We start from the raw sequence: 5753 nt of genomic DNA, 5'->3' as shown, positions 1-5753 counted from the left end.
TTCCTTTCCAATTTGGATGTCCTTTATTTCTTTCTCTTATTGATTGCTTTAGTTAGTACTTTTAGTACTATGTTGAATATCAGTGGTGAATGTGGGCATCCTTGTCCTGTTCCAGATATTAGAGAATAGGTTTTCAGTTTTCCATTTAGTACAATACTAGTAGTGTGTATGTCTTTTATTATGCTGAGGTATGTTCTTTCTATTCCTAGTTTATAGGATTTTTTTTAGTCATGAAGGGTTACTGAATTTTATCATATGCTTTTTCAGTATCAATTGAAATAATTGTCAGTTTTGTTTTTCATCCTGTTTGTATGATGTATCAAATTGATCGATTTGCATATGTTAAACCATCTTTGCATCCCAAGGATAAATCCCACTTGGTCATGATAAATGATTTTTCTCATGTATTGTTGAATTCAGTTTGTTAGTATTTTGTTAGGGATTTTTTGCACCAATATTCATCTTGGCCTGTGGTTTTCTTTGTCTAGTTTTGGTATCAAGGTAATACTGGCCTCATAGAATCAGTTCAGAAGTATATCCTCTTCCTCTATTTTTGGGGGGAGATTATTTTGAATAGAACTGGTATTAGTTTTTTAAATGTTTGGTAGAATTCATCAGTGATGTAATCAGGTTCTGGGCTTTTCTTTACAGGGTGACTTTTTATTACAGCTATGATCTTGTTACTTGTTACTTGCTCATTCAGGTTTTGGATTTCTTTCTGGTTCAATGTTGGTAGGTTGTATGTACCTAAAAATTTGTCCATTTCATATAGATTTTCCAATTTATTGACATATAGTTGCTCATAGCAGCCACTAATTTTCCTTTGAATTTCTGCAGTATCAGTTGTAATGTCTCCTTTTTCATTTTTGATTTTATTTATTTGAATCTTCTCTTTTTTTCTTACTTAGTCCTGGCTAAACGTTTCTCAATTTTTTTTTTTAACTTTACAAAAACCAACTTTTTGTTATATGTATCTTTTTTATTGTTTTATTTTATTATAATGTCATTTATTTCTGCTCTGATAATTATTTTTTTTTCTACTAATTTTAAGTGTGATTTGCTCTTGCATTTATAATTCTTTTTTTTTTTTTTAATGAGATGGAGTTTTGCTCTTGTTGCCCAGGCTGGAATGCAATGATGCAATCTCGGCTTACTGCAACCTCTGCCTCCCAGGTTCAAGCAATTTTCCTACCTCAGACTCCCAAGTAGCTGGGATTACAGGCATGTGCCACCACGACAAGCTAATTTTTGTACTTTTAGTAGAGACGGCGTTTCACCATGTCGGTCAGGCTGGTCTTGAATTCCTGACCTCAGGTGATCCACCCGCCTCAGCCTCCCAAAGGGCTGGGATTACAGGTATGAGCCACCACGCCCAACTGCATTTCTAGTTCCTTAATATGCATTGTTAGATTGTTTATTTGAAGTTTTTCTTTTTCTTTTTTGATGTAAGCACTTAAGCTATAAACTTCCATCTTAGAACTGCTGTTGCTATATACCATAGGCTTTGATACATTGTGTTTCCATTATCTGTTGCTTCAACACATTTTTCAGTTTTCTTCTTAGCCCACTGGTCATTGAGGAGCATATTGTTTAATTTCCATGTAGTTGTATAGTTTCCAAAATTCCTTTATTTCTAAATTAATTTCTAGTTTTATTTCACTGAAGTCCGAGGAGATGCTTGATAGTATTTCAACTTTTTCGAATCTTTTAAGACTGCGTTTTGATCTAATATATAGTGTATCCTTGAGAACGATCTATGTGCTGGGGGAAAGAATGTGTATTCTGCACATCTTGCATGGGATGTTCTGTAAATACCTATTAGATTCATTTGGTCTATAGTGCAGCTTAAATCTGGTAATTCTTTGTTGATTTTCTGTCTGAATGATCTGTCCAATGCTGAAAGTGGGGTGTTGAAGTCTCCAGCTATTATTGTATTGGGGCCTATCTCTCTCTTTAGCTCTAATAATATTTCCTTTATATATCTGGCTGTTCCAGTAGAGGGTGCATATATATTTAAAATTGTTATATCTTCTTGTTGAATTGACCACTTTATTATTATTCAGAGGTGAAGCCAGGTGGACTTCTGGGTTGGTTGGGGACTTGGAGAACCTTTCTGTCTTACAAGAGGATTGTAAAATGCACCAATCAGCACTCTGTAGCTAGGATTATAAAACGCATCAATCAGCGCTCTGTGGCTAGCTAGAGGTTTGTAAAACGGACCAATCAGCACTCTGTAAAATGCACCAATCAGTGCTCTGTAAAATGCACCAATCAGCAATCTGTAGAATGGAACAATCAACAGGATGTGGGTGGGAACAAATAAGGGAATAAAAGCTGGCCACCCCAGCCCACATGAGCAACCAGCTTGAGCCCGCTTCCATGCTGTGGAAGCTTTGTTCTTTCCTTCTTCACAGTAAATCTTGCTGCTGCTCACTCTTTGTGTCCATGCCACTTTAAGAGCTGTAACACTCACCATGAAGGTCTGCAGCTTCATTCTTGAAGTCAGTGAGACCAAGAGCCCACTGAAAGGAACCAATTCCGGACACATTATGTAATGAACTTGATCTTATAGTTTTTGTTTACTTTTTTTCTGACATAAGTGTACTAGATCTTGCTGTAGTTTGGTTTCCATTGGAAATGGAATATCTTTTTCCATCCGTTTTTGAGTCTATGTGTGTCTTTATAGGTGAAGTGTGTTTCCTGTAGGCAATCAATCAATGGATCTTGTGTGTTTTTTTTTTTTTTTTTTTTGAGTTGGAGTCTTGCTCTGTTCCCCAGGCTGGAGTGCAGTGGCGCTATCTTGGCTCACTGCAACCTCTGCTCCCGGGTTCTCTCCTGCCTCAGCCTCCTGAGTAACTGGTACTACAGGCACCCACCACCAAGCCCGGCTAAATTTTTTTGTATTTTGAGTAGAGAGGGGGTTTCACCGTGTTAGCCAGGATGGTCTCCATCTCCTGACCTTGTGATCAGCCCTCCTACGCCTCCCAAAGTGCTGGGATTACAGGCGTGAGCCACCGTGCCCAGCCCGTTTTTTCTTCATCCATTCAGCTGGGCTATTTCTTTTGATTGGAGAGTTTAGCCCATTTATATTCAATGTTATTATTGATAAGTAAGGACTTACTTCTGCCATTTTCTTATTTGTTTTCTGGTTGTTTTGTGGTCTTCTCTTCCTTCTTTATTTCATTCTTGTTAGTTTCTTGCTTTTTACTTTTTTTGTGTGTATCCATTGTATACTTTTTAGTTTGAGGTTACCACGAGGCTTCCAAATACTATCTTATAACTCATTATTTTAACCTGATAACAACTTACACTATTTTCATGGACAAAAAAGCAAAAAAAAAAAAAAAAAAAACAAAAAAAAAAACACTTAACTTTGATCACCCACTTTTTAACTTCTTATTGTTTCTTTTTGTATCTCATTGTACTACGTCTTGAAAACTGTTGTAGTTATTAATTTTAATGGGTTTACCTTTCAATCTTTTTACTCAAGATATGAGTAGTTCACACACCACAATTATAGTGTTACAATATTTTGTGCTATTCTATGTACTTTCAATTACCAATTTGTTTTGTACCTTCAGGTGTTTATTTATTGCTCCTTACTGTCACTTTCTTTCTAACTGAAATACTCTCCTTTTAGCATTCCTTGTGGGATGGTCTAGTATTGATGAAATCCCTCAACTTTTGTTTTTCTGGGAAAGTCTTTATTTCTCCTTCATGTTTCAGGGAAATTTCCATTGGGTATAGTGTTCTAGGGTAGTTTTCTTTATCTTCAGCACTTTAAATATGTTATGTCACTCTTTCCTGGCCTATAATGTTTCCATTCAAAAGTCTGCTGCCAGATATATTGGAGTTTCATTGTATATTATTTGTCTCTTCTCTCTTGCTGATTTTAGGATCATTTCTGTAAAATCCTTGACCTTTGGGAGTTTGTTTATTAAATGCTTTGAAGTACTCTTCTTTTGGTTAAATCTATTTAGTTTTCTATAACCTTTTTGTACTTGAATATTGATATCTTTCTCTAGGTTTGGGAAGTTCCCATTGAATAAACTTTCTACCCCCCATGTCTTTCTCTGTCTTCTCTTTACAGCCAATAACTCCTGTATTTGCCCTTCTGTGGCTATTTTCTGTAGCCGCATTTTCTGATCCTGTAGGCATGGCTTATTGTTTTTTATTCTTTTTTTCTCTTGTCTCTTCTGACAGTGTTTTTTTTTGTTTGTTTGTTTTTTGAGTCTCACTCTGTTGCCCTGGCTGGAGTACAGTGGCATGATCTTGGCTCACTGCACTCTGCCTCCTGGGTTGAAGTAATTTTCCTACCTCAGCCTCCCAAATAGCTGGGACTATAGGTGCATGCCACCACTCTCGGATAATTTTTTTAATTATTATTTTAGTAGAGATGAGGTTTCACCATGTTAGCCAGGATGGTCTTGATCTCCTGACCTCATGATCCGCCCACCTCGGCCTCCCAAAGTGTTGGGATTACAGGCGTGAGTCACCATGCCTGGCCAAACAGTGTATTTTCAAAGCATGTCTTCAAGCTCACTAATTCTTTCTTCTGCTTGATTCATTCTACTATTAAAGAACTCTGATGCATTCCTCAGTATACCAATTGCATTTCTTTCACTAATTCTTTCCTCTGCTTGATTCATTCTATTATTAAAGAACGCTGATGCATTCCTCAGTATAACAATTGCATTTCTTAGGTCCAAAATTCACACTTGATTCTTTTAGCATTATCTGTTCGTTAACTTCATCAGATAGAATTCTGAATTTTTTCTCTGTGTTACCTTGAATTTTCTTGAGTTTCCTCAACACACTTGTTTTGTATTTTCTGTCTGGAATGTCTCTGTTTGTCTGGGATTGGTCCCTCATGCTTTGTTTCTGGTTGTTTTGTGGTCTTCTTTTCCTTCTTTTTTTCATTCCTCTCTTCCTCTAGTGAAAATGATTTTCTCTGGTGATACAATTTAGTTTCTTGCTGAACAATTTAGTTTCTTGCTTGAAAAATTTACTTCATCTGGTGAGGACATATATATATATTTGATGCTAGTAGATGTTCTTCAGTGTCTGCTCATTGAAAAGTTAAGTATTTATTTTAGTCTTTACTGTCCGGACATATTTGTAGCTGCCCTTCTTGCAAAAGCTTTCCAGATATTGGAGAGGACTTCGGTGTTGTGATCTAAGCTATATCAAGTTTAAGAGGTACCACAAGCCCAGTGACACTGTGGTTTTTGCAGACTCATAGAGGTACCACTTTTATGGTCTTGGACTAAATCTGGGAGAATTATCTGGATTCCAAGACAGAGACTCTTATTCTCTTCTCTTTTTCCCAAATATACATAGACTCTCTCTCTCTCTGTTCTGAACCACCTACATTTGGGAATGGAGTGTCACAAGCCCCTCTGTGGCCACCACCACTATGACTGCACTGGGTCAGATCTGAAGCCAGCAAAGCACTGGGTCTTGCCCAAGGCTTGCTGTCACTACTCCCAGTTACTGCCTATGTTCACTTGAGGTCCTGGGGCTCTACAATCAGTAGGTGGCAAACTCAGTCAGGCCTGTGTTCTTTCCTTTAGGGTGGTGAGGTCTCTCAAGCCCTGGATAGGTCTAGAAGTTCCATCTGGAAGTCAGGGACTAGAGCCAAAATCCTTAGAAGTCTACCTGGTATTCTACTTTATGGTAGCTGAGTTGATACTCAAACCAAAAATTTCAGTCCTTTCCACTCTTCCCTCCCTTTTCCAAAGGCAGAAGAGCCT

Source organism: Macaca mulatta, chromosome X, assembly GCF_049350105.2.
Source record: "Macaca mulatta isolate MMU2019108-1 chromosome X, T2T-MMU8v2.0, whole genome shotgun sequence".
Taxonomy (NCBI): domain Eukaryota; kingdom Metazoa; phylum Chordata; class Mammalia; order Primates; family Cercopithecidae; genus Macaca; species Macaca mulatta.
The sequence above is the reverse complement of the archived record's forward strand: the minus strand, read 5'-3'. Positions refer to the sequence as shown.